Here is a 21,589-nt window from a genome sequence, read left to right as displayed (position 1 = left end):
CCACCACTCACAGGCAACATGCCCCCACCACTCACAGGCAACATGCCCCCACCATCACAGGCAACATGCTCCCACCATCACAGGCAACATGCTCCCACCACTCACAGGCAACATGCTCCCACCATCACAGGCAACATGCTCCCACCATCACAGGCAACATGCTCCCACCATCACAGGCAACATGCTCCCACCATCACAGGCAACATGCTCCCACCACTCACAGGCAACATGCTCCCACCACTCACAGGCAACATGCCCCCACCACTCACAGGCAACATGCCCCCACCACTCACAGGCAACATGCTCCCACCATCACAGGCAACATGCTCCCACCATCACAGGCAACATGCTCCCACCACTCACAGGCAACATGCTCCCACCATAACATGCAACATGCTCCCACCATCACAGGCAACATGCTCCCACCATCACAGGCAACATGCTCCCACCATCACAGGCAACATGCTCCCACCATAACAGGCAACATGATCCCACCATCACAGGCAACATGCTCCCATCATAACAGGCAACATGCTCCCACCATAACAGGCAACATGGTCCCACCATCACAGGCAACATGCTCCCACCATAACAGGCAACATGCTCCCACCATCACAGGCAACATGCTCCCACCATAACAGGCAACATGCTCCCACCATCACAGGCAACATGCTCCCACCATCACAGGCAACATGCTCCCACCATAACATGCAACATGCTCCCACCATCACAGGCAACATGCTCCCACCATCACAGGCAACATGCTCCCACCATCACAGGCAACATGCTCCCACCATAAAAGGCAACATGCTCCCACCATAACAGGCAACATGATCCCACCATCACAGGCAACATGCTCCCATCATAACAGGCAACATGCTCCCACCATAACAGGCAACATGCTCCCACCATCACAGGCAACATGCTCCCACCATCACAGGCAACATGCTCCCACCACTCACAGGCAACATGCTCCCACCATCACAGGCAACATGCTCCCACCATCACAGGCAACATGCCCCCACCACTCACAGGCAACATGCTCCCACCACTCACAGGCAACATGCTCCCACCACTCACAGGCAACATGCTCCCACCATCACAGGCAACATGCTCCCACCACTCACAGGCAACATGCTCCCACCACTCACAGGCAACATGCCCCCACCACTCACAGGCAACATACTCCCACCACTCACAGGCAACATACTCCCACCATCACAGGCAACATGCTCCCACCACTCACAGGCAACATGCTCCCACCACTCACAGGCAACATGCTCCCACCATCACAGGCAACATACTCCCACCACTCACAGGCAACATGCTCCCACCACTCACAGGCAACATGCTCCCACCATCACAGGCAACATGCTCCCACCACTCACAGGCAACATGCTCCCACCACTCACAGGCAACATGCCCCCACCACTCACAGGCAACATGCTCCCACCATCACAGGCAACATGCTCCCACCATCACAGGCAACATGCTCCCACCACTCACAGGCAACATTCTCCCACCATCACAGGCAACATGCTCCCACCACTCACAGGCAACATGCCCCCACCACTCACAGGCAACATGCTCCCACCACTTACAGGCAACATGCTCCCACTATAACAGGCAACATGCTCCCATGACTCACAGGCAACATGCTCCCACGACTCACAGGCAACATGCTCCCACTATAACAGGCAACATGCTCCCATGACTCACAGATAACATGCTCCTACCACTTACAGGCAACATGCTCCCACCATCACAGGCAACATGCTCCCACTATAACAGGCAACATGCTCCCATGACTCACAGGCAACATGCTCCCACCACTCACAGGCAACATGCTCCCACCATCACAGGCAACATGCTCCCACCACTCACAGGCAACATGCTCCCACCATCACAGGCAACATGCTCCCACCATCACAGGCAACATGCTCCCACCATCACAGGCAACATGCTCCCACCATCACAGGCAACATGCTCCCACCATCACAGGCAACATGCTCCCACCACTCACAGGCAACATGCTCCCACCATCACAGGCAACATGCTCCCACCATAACAGGCAACATGCTCCCACCATCACAGGCAACATGCTCCCACCATAACAGGCAACATGCTCCCACCATCACAGGCAACATGCTCCCACCATCACAGGCAACATTATCCCACCATCACAGGCAACATGCTCCCACCATCACAGGCAACATACTCCCACCATCACAGGCAACATGCTCCCACCATCACAGGCAACATGCTCCCACCATCACAGGCAACATGCTCCCACCATCACAGGCAACATGCTCCCACCATCACAGGCAACATGCTCCCACCACTCACAGGCAACATGCTCCCACCACTCACAGGCAACATGCTCCCACTATAACAGGCAACATGCTCCCACCACTCACAGGCAACATGCTCCCAATATAACAGGCAACATGCTCCCACCACTCACAGGCAACATGCTCCCACTATAACAGGCAACATGCTCCCACCACTCACAGGCAACATGCTCCCACCATCACAGGCAACATGCTCCCACCATAACAGGCAACATGCTCCCACCATCACAGGCAACATGCTCCCACCATCACAGGCAACATGCTCCCACCATCACAGGCAACATGCTCCCACCATCACAGGCAACATGCTCCCACCATCACAGGCAACATGCTCCCACCATCACAGGCAACATGCTCCCACCATCACAGGCAACATGCTCCCACCACTCACAGGCAACATGCTCCCACCACTCACAGGCAACATGCTCCCACCACTCACAGGCAACATGCTCCCACAATCACAGGCAACATGCTCCCACCACTCACAGGCAACATGCTCCCACCACTCACAGGCAACATGCTCCCACCACTCACAGGCAACATGCTCCCACCACTCACAGGCAACATGCTCCCACCACTCACAGGCAACATGCTCCCACCACTCACAGGCAACATGCCCCTACCACTCACAGGCAACATGTTCCTACCACTCACAGGCAACATGCTCCCACCACTCACAGGCAACATGCCCCCACCATCACAGGCAACATGCTCCCACCACTCACAGGCAACATGTACCTACCACTCACAGGCAACATGCTCCCACCACTCACAGGCAACATGCTCCTACCACTCACAGGCAACATGCTCCCACCACTCACAGGCAACATGCTCCCACCACTCACAGGCAACATGCTCCCACCATCACAGGCAACATGCTCCCACCACCCACAGGCAACATGCTCCCACCATCACAGGCAACATGCTCCCACCATCACAGGCAACATGCTCCCACCATCACAGGCAACATGCTCCCACCACTCACAGGCAACATGCTCCCACCATCACAGGCAACATGCTCCTACCACTCACAGGCAACATGCTCCCACACACATGCTCCCACCATCACAGGCAACATGCTCCCACCATCACAGGCAACATGCTCCCACCACTCACAGGCAACATGCTCCCACCACTCACAGGCAACATGCTCCCACCATCACAGGCAACATGCTCCCACCATCACAGGCAACATGCTCCCACCACTCACAGGCAACATGCTCCCACCACTCACAGGCAACATGCTCCCACCATCACAGGCAACATGCTCCCACCACTCACAGGCAACATGCTCCACCACTCACAGGCAACATGCTCCCACCACTCACAGGCAACATGCTCCCACCACTCACAGGCAACATGCTCCCACCACTCACAGGCAACATGCTCCCACCACTCACAGGCAACATGCTCCCACCATCACAGGCAACATGCTCCCACCATGCAACATGCTCCCACCACTCACAGGCAACATGCTCCCACCATCACAGGCAACATGCTCCCACCATAACAGGCAACATGCTCCCACACATCACAGGCAACATGCTCCCACCATCACAGGCAACATGCTCCCCCATAACCAACATGCTCCCACCATCACAGGCAACATGCTCCCACCATCACAGGCAACATGCTCCCACCATCACAGGCAACATGCTCCCACCATCACAGGCAACATGCTCCCACCATCACAGGCAACATGATCCCACCATCACAGGCAACATGCTCCCATCACAGGCAACATGCTCCCACCATAACAGGCAACATGCTCCCACCATCACAGGCAACATGCTCCCACCATCACAGGCAACATGCTCCCACCACTCACAGGCAACATGCTCCCACCACTCACAGGCAACATGCTCCCACCATCACAGGCAACATGCTCCCACCACTCACAGGCAACATGCTCCCACCACTCACAGGCAACATGCTCCCACCATCACAGGCAACATGCTCCCACCATCACAGGCAACATGCTCCCACCACTCACAGGCAACATGCTCCCACCACTCACAGGCAACATGCTCCCACCATCACCACATCTCCCACAGGCAACATGCTCCCACCATCACAGGCAACATGCTCCCACCCTCACAGGCAACATGCTCACAGGCAACATGCTCCCACCATCACAGGCAACATGCTCCCACCACTCACAGGCAACATGCTCCCACCATCACAGGCAACATGCTCCCACCATCACAGGCAACATGCTCCCACCACTCACAGGCAACATTCTCCCACCATCACAGGTAACATGCTCCCACCACTCACAGGCAACATGCCCCCACCACTCACAGGCAACATGCTCCCACCACTTACAGGCAACATGCTCCCACTATAACAGGCAACATGCTCCCATGACTCACAGGCAACATGCTCCCACCACTCACAGGCAACATGCTCCCACTATAACAGGCCATGCTCCCATGACTCACAGAAAACATGCTCCCACCACTCACAGGCAACATGCTCCCACCATCACAGGCAACATGCTCCCACTATAACAGGCAACATGCTCCCATGACTCACAGGCAACATGCTCCCACCACTCACAGGCAACATGCTCCCACCATCACAGGCAACATGCTCCCACCACTCACAGGCAACATGCTCCCACCATCACAGGCAACATGCTCCTACCACTCACAGGCAACATGCTCCCACCACTCACAGGCAACATGCTCCCACCACTCACAGGCAACATGCTCCCACCATCACAGGCAACATGCTCCCACCATCACAGGCAACATGCTCCCACCACTCACAGGCAACATGCTCCCACCATCACAGGCAACATGCTCCCACCACTCACAGGCAACATGCTCCCACCATCACAGGCAACATGCTCCCACCATCACAGGCAACATGCTCCCACCACTCACAGGCAACATGCTCCCACCACTCACAGGCAACATGCCCCCACCATCACAGGCAACATGCTCCCACCATCACAGGCAACATGCTCCCACCATCACAGGCAACATGCTCCCACCACTCACAGGCAACATTCTCCCACCATCACAGGCAACATGCTCCCACCACTCACAGGCAACATGCTCCCACCACTCACAGGCAACATGCTCCCATGACTCACAGGCAACATGCTCCCACCACTCACAGGCAACATGCTCCCACTATAACAGGCAACATGCTCCCCTCACCATGCTCCTACCACAGGCAACATGCTCCCACCATCACAGGCAACATGCTCCCACTATAACAGGCAACATGCTCCCATGACTCACAGGCAACATGCTCCCACCATCACAGGCAACATGCTCCCACCATCACAGGCAACATCTCACAGGCAACATGCTCCCACCATCACAGGCAACATGCTCCCACCATCACAGGCAACATGCTCCCACCCCAACATGCTCCCACCACTCACAGGCAACATGCTCCCACCATCACAGGCAACATGCTCACCATCACAGGCAACATGCTCCCACCACTCACAGGCAACATGCTCCCACCACTCACAGGCAACATGCACCACTCACAGGCAACATGCCCCCACCACTCACAGGCAACATGCTCCCACCATCACAGGCAACATGCTCCCACCATCACAGGCAACATGCTCCCACCACTCACAGGCAACATGCTCCCACCATAACATGCAACATGCTCCCACCATCACAGGCAACATGCTCCCACCATCACAGGCAACATGCTCCCACCATCACAGGCAACATGCTCCCACCATAACAGGCAACATGATCCCACCATCACAGGCAACATGCTCCCATCATAACAGGCAACATGCTCCCACCATAACAGGCAACATGGTCCCACCATCACAGGCAACATGCTCCCACCATAACAGGCAACATGCTCCCACCATCACAGGCAACATGCTCCCACCATAACAGGCAACATGCTCCCACCATCACAGGCAACATGCTCCCACCATCACAGGCAACATGCTCCCACCATAACATGCAACATGCTCCCACCATCACAGGCAACATGCTCCCACCATCACAGGCAACATGCTCCCACCATCACAGGCAACATGCTCCCACCATAAAAGGCAACATGCTCCCACCATAACAGGCAACATGATCCCACCATCACAGGCAACATGCTCCCATCATAACAGGCAACATGCTCCCACCATAACAGGCAACATGCTCCCACCATCACAGGCAACATGCTCCCACCATCACAGGCAACATGCTCCCACCACTCACAGGCAACATGCTCCCACCACTCACAGGCAACATGCTCCCACCATCACAGGCAACATGCCCCCACCACTCACAGGCAACATGCCCCCACCACTCACAGGCAACATACTCCCACCACTCACAGGCAACATACTCCCACCATCACAGGCAACATGCTCCTACCACTCACAGGCAACATGCTCCCACCACTCACAGGCAACATGCTCCCACCATCACAGGCAACATACTCCCACCACTCACAGGCAACATGCTCCCACCACTCACAGGCAACATGCTCCCACCATCACAGGCAACATGCTCCCACCACTCACAGGCAACATGCTCCCACCACTCACAGGCAACATGCCCCCACCACTCACAGGCAACATGCCCCCACCACTCACAGGCAACATGCTCCCACCATCACAGGCAACATGCTCCCACCATCACAGGCAACATGCTCCCACCACTCACAGGCAACATTCTCCCACCATCACAGGTAACATGCTCCCACCACTCACAGGCAACATGCCCCCACCACTCACAGGCAACATGCTCCCACCACTTACAGGCAACATGCTCACACTATAACAGGCAACATGCTCCCATGACTCACAGGCAACATGCTCCCACGACTCACAGGCAACATGCTCCCACTATAACAGGCAACATGCTCCCATGACTCACAGATAACATGCTCCTACCACTTACAGGCAACATGCTCCCACCATCACAGGCAACATGCTCCCACTATAACAGGCAACATGCTCCCATGACTCACAGGCAACATGCTCCCACCACTCACAGGCAACATGCTCCCACCATCACAGGCAACATGCTCCCACCACTCACAGGCAACATGCTCCCACCATCACAGGCAACATGCTCCCACCATCACAGGCAACATGCTCCCACCACTCACAGGCAACATGCTCCCACCATCACAGGAAACATGCTCCCACCACTCACAGGCAACATGCTCCCACCACTCACAGGCAACATGCTCCCACCATCACAGGCAACATGCTCCCACCATAACAGGCAACATGCTCCCACCATCACAGGCAACATGCTCCCACTATAACAGGCAACATGCTCCCACCATCACAGGCAACATGCTCCCACCATCACAGGCAACATTATCCCACCATCACAGGCAACATGCTCCCACCATCACAGGCAACATACTCCCACCATCACAGGCAACATGCTCCCACCATCACAGGCAACATGCTCCCACCATCACAGGCAACATGCTCCCACCATCACAGGCAACATTATCCCACCATCACAGGCAACATGTTCCCACCATCAGAGGCAACATACTCCCACCATCACAGGCAACATGCTCCCACCACTCACAGGCAACATGCTCCCACCATCACAGGCAACATGCTCCCACCATCACAGGCAACATGCTCCCACCATCACAGGCAACATGCTCCCACCATCACAGGCAACATGCTCCCACCATCACAGGCAACATGCTCCCACCATCACAGGCAACATGCTCCCACCACTCACAGGCAACATGCTCCCACCACTCACAGGCAACATGCTCCCACTATAACAGGCAACATGCTCCCACCACTCACAGGCAACATGCTCCCAATATAACAGGCAACATGCTCCCACCACTCACAGGCAACATGCTCCCACTATAACAGGCAACATGCTCCCACCACTCACAGGCAACATGCTCCCACCATCACAGGCAACATGCTCCCACTATAACAGGCAACATGCTCCCACCACTCACAGGCAACATGCTCCCACCATCACAGGCAACATGCTCCCACCATCACAGGCAACATGCTCCCACCATCACAGGCAACATGCTCCCACCATCACAGGCAACATGCTCCCACCACTCACAGGCAACATGCTCCCACCATCACAGGCAACATGCTCCCACCACTCACAGGCAACATGCTCCCACCACTCACAGGCAACATGCTCCCACCACTCACAGGCAACATGCTCCCACCACTCACAGGCAACATGCTCCCACCACTCACAGGCAACATGCTCCCACCACTCACAGGCAACATGCTCCCACCACTCAAGGCAACATGCTCCCACCACTCACAGGCAACATGCTCATACCACTCACAGGCAACATGCTCCCACCACTCACAGGCAACATGCTCCTACCACTCACAGGCAACATGCTCCTACCACTCACAGGCAACATGCTCCCACCACTCACAGGCAACATGCTCCCACCATCACAGGCAACATGCTCCTACCACTCACAGGCAACATGCTCATACCACTCACAGGCAACATGCTCCCACCATCACAGGCAACATGCTCCTACCACTCACAGGCAACATGCTCCCACCACTCACAGGCAACATGCTCCCACCACTCACAGGCAACATGCTCCCACCATCACAGGCAACATGCTCCCACCACCCACAGGCAACATGCTCCCACCATCACAGGCAACATGCTCCCACCATCACAGGCAACATGCTCCCACCACTCACAGGCAACATGCTCCCACCATCACAGGCAACATGCTCCCACCATCACAGGCAACATGATCCTACCACTCACAGGCAACATGCTCATACCACTCACAGGCAACATGCTCCCACCATCACAGGCAACATGCTCCTACCACTCACAGGCAACATGCTCCCACCACTCACAGGCAACATGCTCCCACCACTCACAGGCAACATGCTCCCACCATCACAGGCAACATGCTCCCACCACTCACAGGCAACATGCTCCCACCACTCACAGTCAACATGCTCCCACCACTCACAGGCAACATGCTCCCACCACTCACAGGCAACATGCTCCCACCACTCACAGGCAACATGCTCATACCACTCACAGGCAACATGCTCCCACCACTCACAGGCAACATGCTCCTACCACTCACAGGCAACATGCTCCTACCACTCACAGGCAACATGCTCCCACCACTCACAGGCAACATGCTCCCACCATCACAGGCAACATGCTCCTACCACTCACAGGCAACATGCTCATACCACTCACAGGCAACATGCTCCCACCATCACAGGCAACATGCTCCTACCACTCACAGGCAACATGCTCCCACCATCACAGGCAACATGCTCCCACCACTCACAGGCAACATGCTCCCACCATCACAGGCAACATGCTCCCACCATCACAGGCAACATGCTCCCACCACTCACAGGCAACATGCTCCCACCACTCACAGGCAACATGCTCCCACCATCACAGGCAACATGCCCCACCACTCACAGGCAACATGCTCCCACCATCACAGGCAACATGCTCCCACCATCACAGGCAACATGCTCCCACCACTCACAGGCAACATGCTCCCACCATCACAGGCAACATGCTCCCACCATCACAGGCAACATGCTCCCACCATCACAGGCAACCACCATCACAGGCAACATGCTCCCACCATCACAGGCAACATGCTCCCACCATCACAGGCAACATGCTCCCATCCAGGCAACATGCTCCCACCATAACAGGCAACATGGTCCCACCATCACAGGCAACATGCTCCCACCATAACAGGCAACATGCTCCCACCATCACAGGCAACATGCTCCCACCATAACAGGCAACATGCTCCCACCATCACAGGCAACATGCTCCCACCATCACAGGCAACATGCTCCCACCATAACATGCCATGCTCCCACCATCACAGGCAACATCACAGGCAACATGCTCCCACCATCACAGGCAACATGCTCCCACCATAAAAGGCAACACTCCCACCATAACAGGCAACATGCTCCCACCATCACAGGCAACATGCTCCCACCATAACAGGCAACATGCTCCCACCATAACAGGCAACATGCTCCCACCATCACAGGCAACATGCTCCCACCATCACAGGCAACATGCTCCCACCACTCACAGGCAACATGCTCCCACCACTCACAGGCAACATGCTCCCACCATCACAGGCAACATGCCCCCACCACTCACAGGCAACATGCTCCCACCACTCACAGGCAACATACTCCCACCACTCACAGGCAACATACTCCCACCATCACAGGCAACATGCTCCTACCACTCACAGGCAACATGCTCCCACCACTCACAGGCAACATGCTCCCACCATCACAGGCAACATGCTCCCACCACTCACAGGCAACATGCTCCCACCACTCACAGGCAACATGCTCCCACCATCACAGGCAACATGCTCCCACCACTCACAGGCAACATGCTCCCACCACTCACAGGCAACATGCCCCCACCACTCACAGGCAACATGCTCCCACCACTCACAGGCAACATGCTCCCACCATCACAGGCAACATGCTCCCACCATCACAGGCAACATGCTCCCACCACTCACAGGCAACATGCTCCCACCATCACAGGCAACATGCTCCCACCACTCACAGGCAACATGCCCCCACCACTCACAGGCAACATGCTCCCACCACTCACAGGCAACATGCTCCCACTATAACAGGCAACATGCTCCCATGACTCACAGGCAACATGCTCCCACGATCACAGGCAACATGCTCCCACTATAACAGGCAACATGCTCCCATGACTCACAGATAACATGCTCCTACCACTTACAGGCAACATGCTCCCACCATCACAGGCAACATGCTCCCACTATAACAGGCAACATGCTCCCATGACTCACAGGCAACATGCTCCCACCACTCACAGGCAACATGCTCCCACCATCACAGGAAACATGCTCCCACCACTCACAGGCAACATGCTCCCACCATCACAGGCAACATGCTCCCACCATCACAGGCAACATGCTCCCACCACTCACAGGCAACAACATGCTCCCACCACTCACAGGCAACATGCTCCCACCACTCACAGGCAACATGCTCCCACCATCACAGGCAACATGCTCCCACCATAACAGGCAACATGCTCCCACCATCACAGGCAACATGCTCCCATCTATCCCACCAACAGGCAACATGCTCCCACCATCACAGGCAACATGCTCCCACCATCACAGGCAACATGCTCCCACCATCACAGGCAACATGCTCCCACCATCACAGGCAACATGCTCCCACCATCACAGGCAACATGCTCCCACCATCACAGGCAACATGCTCCCACCATCACAGGCAACATGCTCCCACCATCACCACATTATCCCACCATCACAGGCAACATGTTCCCACCATCAGAGGCAACATACTCCCACCATCACAGGCAACATGCTCCCACCACTCACAGGCAACATGCTCCCACCATCACAGGCAACATGCTCCCACCATCACAGGCAACATGCTCCCACCATCACAGGCAACATGCTCCCACCATCACAGGCCATGCTCATCACAGGCAACATGCTCCCACCACTCACAGGCAACATGCTCCCACCACTCACAGGCAACATGCTCCCACTATAACAGGCAACATGCTCCCACCACTCACAGGCAACATGCTCCCATCACAGGCAACATGCTCCCACCACTCACAGGCAACATGCTCCCACTATAACAGGCAACATGCTCCCACCACTCACAGGCAACATGCTCCCACCATCACAGGCAACATGCTCCCACTATAACAGGCAACATGCTCCCACCACTCACAGGCAACATGCTCCCACCATCACAGGCAACATGCTCCCACCATCACAGGCAACATGCTCCCACCATCACAGGCAACATGCTCCCACCATCACAGGCAACATGCTCCCACCACTCACAGGCAACATGCTCCCACCATCACAGGCAACATGCTCCCACCACTCACAGGCAACATGCTCCCACCATCACAGGCAACATGCTCCCACCACTCACAGGCAACATGCTCCCACCACTCACAGGCAACATGCTCCCACCACTCACAGGCAACATGCTCCCACCACTCACAGGCAACATGCTCCCACCACTCACAGGCAACATGCTCCCACCACTCACAGGCAACATGCTCATACCACTCACAGGCAACATGCTCCCACCACTCACAGGCAACATGCTCCTACCACTCACAGGCAACATGCTCCTACCACTCACAGGCAACATGCTCCCACCACTCACAGGCAACATGCTCCCACCATCACAGGCAACATGCTCCTACCACTCACAGGCAACATGCTCATACCACTCACAGGCAACATGCTCCCACCATCACAGGCAACATGCTCCTACCACTCACAGGCAACATGCTCCCACCACTCACAGGCAACATGCTCCCACCACTCACAGGCAACATGCTCCCACCATCACAGGCAACATGCTCCCACCACCCACAGGCAACATGCTCCCACCATCACAGGCAACATGCTCCCACCATCACAGGCAACATGCTCCCACCACTCACAGGCAACATGCTCCCACCACTCAGAGGCAACATGCTCCCACCATCACAGGCAACATGCTCCTACCACTCACAGGCAACATGCTCATACCACTCACAGGCAACATGCTCCCACCATCACAGGCAACATGCTCCTACCACTCACAGGCAACATGCTCCCACCACTCACAGGCAACATGCTCCCACCACTCACAGGCAACATGCTCCCACCATCACAGGCAACATGCTCCCACCACTCACAGGCAACATGCTCCCACCACTCACAGTCAACATGCTCCCACCACTCACAGGCAACATGCTCCCACCACTCACAGGCAACATGCTCCCACCACTCACAGGCAACATGCTCATACCACTCACAGGCAACATGCTCCCACCACTCACAGGCAACATGCTCCTACCACTCACAGGCAACATGCTCCTACCACTCACAGGCAACATGCTCCCACCACTCACAGGCAACATGCTCCCACCATCACAGGCAACATGCTCCTACCACTCACAGGCAACATGCTCATACCACTCACAGGCAACATGCTCCCACCATCACAGGCAACATGCTCCTACCACTCACAGGCAACATGCTCCCACCACTCACAGGCAACATGCTCCCACCACTCACAGGCAACATGCTCCCACCATCACAGGCAACATGCTCCCACCACCCACAGGCAACATGCTCCCACCATCACAGGCAACATGCTCCCACCATCACAGGCAACATGCTCCTACCACTCACAGGCAACATGCTCCCACCACTCACAGGCAACATGCTCCCACCACTCACAGGCAACATGCTCCCACCATTACAGGCAACATGCTCCCACCACTCACAGGCAACATGCTCCCACCATCACAGGCAACATGCTCCCACCATCACAGGCAACATGCTCCCACCATCACAGGCAACATGCTCCCACCACTCACAGGCAACATGCTCCCACCATCACAGGCAACATGCTCCCACCACTCACAGGCAACATGCTCCCACCATCACAGGCAACATGCTCCCACCACCCACAGGCAACATGCTCCCACCATCACAGGCAACATGCTCCCACCATCACAGGCAACATGCTCCCACCACTCACAGGCAACATGCTCCCACCACTCACAGGCAACATGCTCCCACCATCACAGGCAACATGCTCCCACCATCACAGGCAACATGCTCCCACCATCACAGGCAACATGCTCCCACCACTCACAGGCAACATGCTCCCACCACTCACAGTCAACATGCTCCCACCACTCACAGGCAACATGCTCCCACCACTCACAGGCAACATGCTCCCACCACTCACAGGCAACATGCTCATACCACTCACAGGCAACATGCTCCCACCACTCACAGGCAACATGCTCCTACCACTCACAGGCAACATGCTCCTACCACTCACAGGCAACATGCTCCCACCACTCACAGGCAACATGCTCCCACCATCACAGGCAACATGCTCCTACCACTCACAGGCAACATGCTCATACCACTCACAGGCAACATGCTCCCACCATCACAGGCAACATGCTCCTACCACTCACAGGCAACATGCTCCCACCACTCACAGGCAACATGCTCCCACCACTCACAGGCAACATGCTCCCACCATCACAGGCAACATGCTCCCACCACCCACAGGCAACATGCTCCCACCATCACAGGCAACATGCTCCCACCATCACAGGCAACATGCTCCCACCATCACAGGCAACATGCTCCCACCACTCACAGGCAACATGCTCCCACCACTCAGAGGCAACATGCTCCCACCATCACAGGCAACATGCTCCTACCACTCACAGGCAACATGCTCATACCACTCACAGGCAACATGCTCCCACCATCACAGGCAACACGCTCCTACCACTCACAGGCAACATGCTCCCACCACTCACAGGCAACATGCTCCCACCACTCACAGGCAACATGCTCCCACCATCACAGGCAACATGCTCCCACCATCACAGGCAACATGCTCCCACCACTCACAGGCAACATGCTCCCACCACTCACAGTCAACATGCTCCCACCACTCACAGGCAACATGCTCCCACCACTCACAGGCAACATGCTCCCACCACTCACAGGCAACATGCTCATACCACTCACAGGCAACATGCTCCCACCATCACAGGCAACATGCTCCTACCACTCACAGGCAACATGCTCCTACCACTCACAGGCAACATGCTCCCACCACTCACAGGCAACATGCTCCCACCATCACAGGCAACATGCTCCTACCACTCACAGGCAACATGCTCCCACCACTCACAGGCAACATGCTCCCACCACTCACAGGCAACATGCTCCCACCATTACAGGCAACATGCTCCCACCACTCACAGGCAACATGCTCCCACCATCACAGGCAACATGCTCCCACCATCACAGGCAACATGCTCCCACCATCACAGGCAACATGCTCCCACCACTCACAGGCAACATGCTCCCACCACTCACAGGCAACATGCTCCCACCACTCACAGGCAACATGCTCCCACCATCACAGGCAACATGCTCCCACCACCCACAGGCAACATGCTCCCACCATCACAGGCAACATGCTCCCACCATCACAGGCAACATGCTCCCACCATCACAGGCAACATGCTCCCACCACTCACAGGCAACATGCTCCCACCACTCAGAGGCAACATGCTCCCACCATCACAGGCAACATGCTCCTACCACTCACAGGCAACATGCTCATACCACTCACAGGCAACATGCTCCCACCATCACAGGCAACATGCTCCTACCACTCACAGGCAACATGCTCCCACCACTCACAGGCAACATGCTCCCACCACTCACAGGCAACATGCTCCCACCATCACAGGCAACATGCTCCCACCACTCACAGGCAACATGCTCCCACCACTCACAGTCAACATGCTCCCACCACTCACAGGCAACATGCTCCCACCACTCACAGGCAACATGCTCCCACCACTCACAGGCAACATGCTCATACCACTCACAGGCAACATGCTCCCACCACTCACAGGCAACATGCTCCTACCACTCACAGGCAACATGCTCCTACCACTCACAGGCAACATGCTCCCACCACTCACAGGCAACATGCTCCCACCATCACAGGCAACATGCTCCTACCACTCACAGGCAACATGCTCATACCACTCACAGGCAACATGCTCCCACCATCACAGGCAACATGCTCCTACCACTCACAGGCAACATGCTCCCACCACTCACAGGCAACATGCTCCCACCACTCACAGGCAACATGCTCCCACCATCACAGGCAACATGCTCCCACCACCCACAGGCAACATGCTCCCACCATCACAGGCAACATGCTCCCACCATCACAGGCAACATGCTCCCACCATCACAGGCAACATGCTCCCACCACTCACAGGCAACATGCTCCCACCACTCACAGGCAACATGCTCCCACCACTCACAGTCAACATGCTCCCACCACTCACAGGCAACATGCTCCCACCACTCACAGGCAACATGCTCCCACCACTCACAGGCAACATGCTCATACCACTCACAGGCAACATGCTCCCACCACTCACAGGCAACATGCTCCTACCACTCACAGGCAACATGCTCCTACCACTCACAGGCAACATGCTCCCACCACTCACAGGCAACATGCTCCCACCATCACAGGCAACATGCTCCTACCACTCACAGGCAACATGCTCATACCACTCACAGGCAACATGCTCCCACCATCACAGGCAACATGCTCCTACCACTCACAGGCAACATGCTCCCACCACTCACAGGCAACATGCTCCCACCACTCACAGGCAACATGCTCCCACCATCACAGGCAACATGCTCCACCACCCACAGGCAACATGCTCCCACCATCACAGGCAACATGCTCCCACCATCACAGGCAACATGCTCCCACCATCACAGGCAACATGCTCCCACCACTCACAGGCAACATGCTCCCACCACTCAGAGGCAACATGCTCCCACCATCACAGGCAACATGCTCCTACCACTCACAGGCAACATGCTCATACCACTCACAGGCAACATGCTCCCACCATCACAGGCAACACGCTCCTACCACTCACAGGCAACATGCTCCCACCACTCACAGGCAACATGCTCCCACCACTCACAGGCAACATGCTCCCACCATCACAGGCAACATGCTCCCACCATCACAGGCAACATGCTCCCACCACTCACAGGCAACATGCTCCCACCACTCACAGTCAACATGCTCCCACCACTCACAGGCAACATGCTCCCACCACTCACAGGCAACATGCTCCCACCACTCACAGGCAACATGCTCATACCACTCACAGGCAACATGCTCCCACCATCACAGGCAACATGCTCCTACCACTCACAGGCAACATGCTCCTACCACTCACAGGCAACATGCTCCCACCACTCACAGGCAACATGCTCCCACCATCACAGGCAACATGCTCCTACCACTCACAGGCAACATGCTCATACCACTCACAGGCAACATGCTCCCACCATCACAGGCAACATGCTCCTACCACTCACAGGCAACATGCTCCCACCACTCACAGGCAACATGCTCCCACCACTCACAGGCAACATGCTCCCACCATTACAGGCAACATGCTCCCACCACTCACAGGCAACATGCTCCCACCATCACAGGCAACATGCTCCCACCATCACAGGCAACATGCTCCCACCATCACAGGCAACATGCTCCCACCACTCACAGGCAACATGCTCCCACCACTCACAGGCAACATGCTCCCACCATTACAGGCAACATGCTCCTACCACTCACAGGCAACATGCTCATACCACTCACAGGCAACATGCTCCCACCATCACAGGCAACATGCTCCTACCACTCACAGGCAACATGCTCCCACCACTCACAGGCAACATGCTCCCACCACTCACAGGCAACATGCTCCCACCATCACAGGCAACATGCTCCCACCACTCACAGGCAACATGCTCCCACCATCACAGGCAACATGATCCCACCATCACAGGCAACATGCTCCCACCATCACAGGCAACATGCTCCCACCACTCACAGGCAACATGCTCCCACCACTCACAGGCAACATGCTCCCACCATCACAGGCAACATGCTCCTACATACCATCTTTGAAATAAGCAGGTGGCAATAGCCGAAGTGCATGTTTGCAAAGTAGGCTATTGCTACCTCCCTACTTGGCCTACTTTGCAATTAGGTACTTATGGCATACATTTGTTTGCACATTTTCTTGTTACATGTCACAAACCTCTACCGCAAAACTGTGTGCTGTTTACATTAGGCCATGAGCCAGACCCCCACATTTGGGCTGTCGGGCTCACCAATGTCTCATAATGACTTTCTTCAAGGTCTATGACCCTAGAGTTGGAAATGTGTGATAACAGTGCCGCAATGACAGCTTTCTCTGTGTTATCACTCAATTCTTTCATCCCTCCATCACATTTATTTTCCCATAGGAATTTTACCCCATGACAATGTCAGTATTCAACATGTCATTGCTCACATATACCCCTTAATCATATGTCATTGGAAAGCTTAGATTCACAACTATCCATCAGGCACCTTTTCGGAATGTTCAGGTCAACAGAGGTTTGAACGTTGACCTCTAGGTTACATATCAGAATGACCTGTATAAATTGCTTTGAAAAAGGAAACCCTGATTCATTTGTAACTATTTGTGCCATTGACATTAGAATGCTGGAAGCTTAGCCATAGAATTCCATCTTGATGATACAAGATGATACAGACACACACAGCTAGAACAGGGTTTTAAAAAAGATTTGTAGATAGAGGAGCATCACAAGATCCAAGCATTAACCCCACAACCACCAACCAACTTAATGGACCAAATCCACATGACCATACCTGTATGAAATATAATTGTAGTGTGCCCAATAATATCTTAACATGTTCATAGTGATGTAGAATACACAACCAAACAAGACAGGTGTGCCGAGTATATAAATATGTTAAATTATTCACAGAATTGTGTTAAGAATGTGCCACAAAAAAAACTGTCTGAATCAATGATTTTTGAATATGTTATGATCATTAATTGGAGATCATTTTGATATGTACTCTAGAGGTCAAATGTCAAAGTTCTGTTGACCTGAGCATTCCAAAAATGATATATGATTAAAGGGTATATGTGAGTGTTATGGAATAGGTTAGGTGGGTCAGGTGTTAGGAGAATGATTAGACACTACCACTACCACTTCTATACTCCATCCCCTGGGGGCAGCAGCAACCGGTTAGGATGATGTGCTCTGCCAGGAAGCCTTGATAATTACTCAGGTGTGGGCAATCAGGATGATTATCAGTCCGGGAGAGATAGGAGGCCAGAAGCTTCTCAGCCAGCCTTTGCTTGTTTCCTTGTGTTAGTTAAGCCTCTTTAGTTGGTCATGCCTTAGTTTCATTTTTTGCATGTATTTATTTTGTCACCATTAATATAAAAATAATCTGCTTGGACTGGCAAACCAAGAGGTCAAGACGGAGCTGACCCAGAACTCGGGATGTTTGCTGTCTCTTGAGTACAGATTCATATGTTAAATCAGGTTAACTAGGCCTAAGACCCCTAGACTTAGCGAGTGCAACAAAATCAGTAGGCCAGTTATTCGTTTGATAACATGAGCATTGTCATGGGGTGAAATGAATGTGATGGAGGGATGAAAGAATTGAGTGATAACACAGAGAAAGCTGTCATTGCGGCACTGTTATCACACATTTCCAACTCTAGGGTCATAGACCTTGAAGAAAACCATGATGAAACATTGTCACCCTAAGTGAGCCCAACTGACCCCCCTGCATGGACAAAATGTTTAGCTGATCATCTGGCGCCACAATACTTCCCGGTATTTTGCACCTGTGACACGCGCCGCTTAGTTATTGCACACCCAGTAAGCGTTTGGAAAATTGGTCATGTGACATTGTTATTCTTATAATTCCTTTTATCTGTGACAGGATGAACTCTAACATTCAGTCATGAAGATCATCAATGTAATCAAGAAGTACATTTACTTAGGTCTGTATGAAAATAGACTGATTTTGTCAACATATCAGGTTTTTCCTAATGTAGTCTACCCAATAACTAATAATAATAATAATTTGATGGGTGCTTATATTTGTCCTATTTCACATTTGTACAAGTGTGTATTAATACAAATGTGTGAATTGGAAATGTGTTTTTTGTATATCCCAACTCTCCCTAAGACACCCTCGGAGAGTGGGGTCACAGCCAGGGTCTGCCATTATCAACGGTGACCCTGGAACAATTAGGCTCAAGGGCACATCGACAAATCTAATATGTCACCTTGTTGTCTCGGGGATTCAAACGATGGTCCCAACGCTCTAACTGCTAGCTATAGGCCTCATGTAGGCCTAGCTTATGTTATCACCCAAAGTTATTATCCATGTGAATAATGCATGTGCAAAATAACGTTTGTAGAAGTTTTTAAATAGAAAGCCTCCCATGCATTTCAACAGCCTTTCATGTGAAGGTCATGGAATAGCCAAAAAATAGTGATCTGATCTAGATTTAGAGTTTTTGGGAGACTGAATGTCCTGCAGAGCTCAGAGAATGATGTTGTAGACATTCCCTGAATACTCACTGTTTAAAGTTGCTACTTCCATTGTTGGACTTATAAATTAATTATATATACCCATTGATTCTTGAAGAATATAACTTCTAAATGCCTCATGAGCTTAGTTCAACTGTCATAACCCCAAATTCTAAGCTTGTTTTGCTCCAATGTTAGTGAACAATGTAAATGTAAAGCCTCAAAACATGGTTAAAACTATACTTTTGATTTAATGGATGGTCAGTCCTTGCATCCATAGCTCTGTATATGAATTTGAGAGTGGTTACATTTCTCCCATCCCCCAGCTTTTTACCCAAACAGAGGTGGGGTAATTGCTTTGTTATTTTTACAATAAGGACACTAGCTTTAACTTGGCACACACCAGCAAAGAAGGCCTAATAACTTAATGCTCTGAGCTCCTGTCTGACAGGGTGGGTCTCGTAGGCCTACCTGCTATTCATAGGGCCACCAAGGAGAAAGACAAACAGGAGGATCATACTCTGTATCAGAGAGTTTCTGGGGGAAGAAGAAGAACAGGTTGTTTAGATCTTACAATAAGATTTTCTCCTTTTCTGTGAGATGAAAACTCCCCGAATGTTTCTACAAGCTGTGATGGAGCTAAATAAGTCTGCGTGGAGCATTCCTGGGGGGCTATGTGGCCCAGACTGGAGGAGGGTGAGTAGCGGCTTTTGGCAGGAGTGGAGGGGATGAGGTTTGGATCGGGTGGCTGGGTAGTCTTTGTGGGTGTGTGCGTGTGCATGTGTAGAGATGGGAAGGGGTTGTCGACTGAAGATCTATGAAAGTAGCCTAATCTACCTTTCAAATGTCAGAACACAAGGTTCTGAAGATGGGAGTTATTCCCCCCCCCATTTTATCAAGAAATATTGTTCTGCGGAACTAAATTAGGTATCAGTGAGGTGACGCAGGCAGACACGACGTTAGACGTCAGAGTTTCAGAGGACAGAGGGGCGAGAGAATCACGCTCTGTGAGAGGGGACAAGGAGATCCTTTCAAAGTCTCCTCACCATCTCTTTTCATAGTGCTAGCTGTCAACAGGTGCTTCTCATTCGCTCCCTCTCTCTTCAACGCACTAGACTGAAATCCACTCTGTTCTCCACTGAAAAGGGGGTAACAACTAAGAGTTGCTCTATCATAACATCCAATATTTCATG

The sequence above is a fragment of the Oncorhynchus nerka genome, linkage group LG17, assembly GCF_034236695.1.
Source record: "Oncorhynchus nerka isolate Pitt River linkage group LG17, Oner_Uvic_2.0, whole genome shotgun sequence".
NCBI lineage: Eukaryota > Metazoa > Chordata > Actinopteri > Salmoniformes > Salmonidae > Oncorhynchus > Oncorhynchus nerka.
This window is presented reverse-complemented; position numbering follows the sequence as displayed.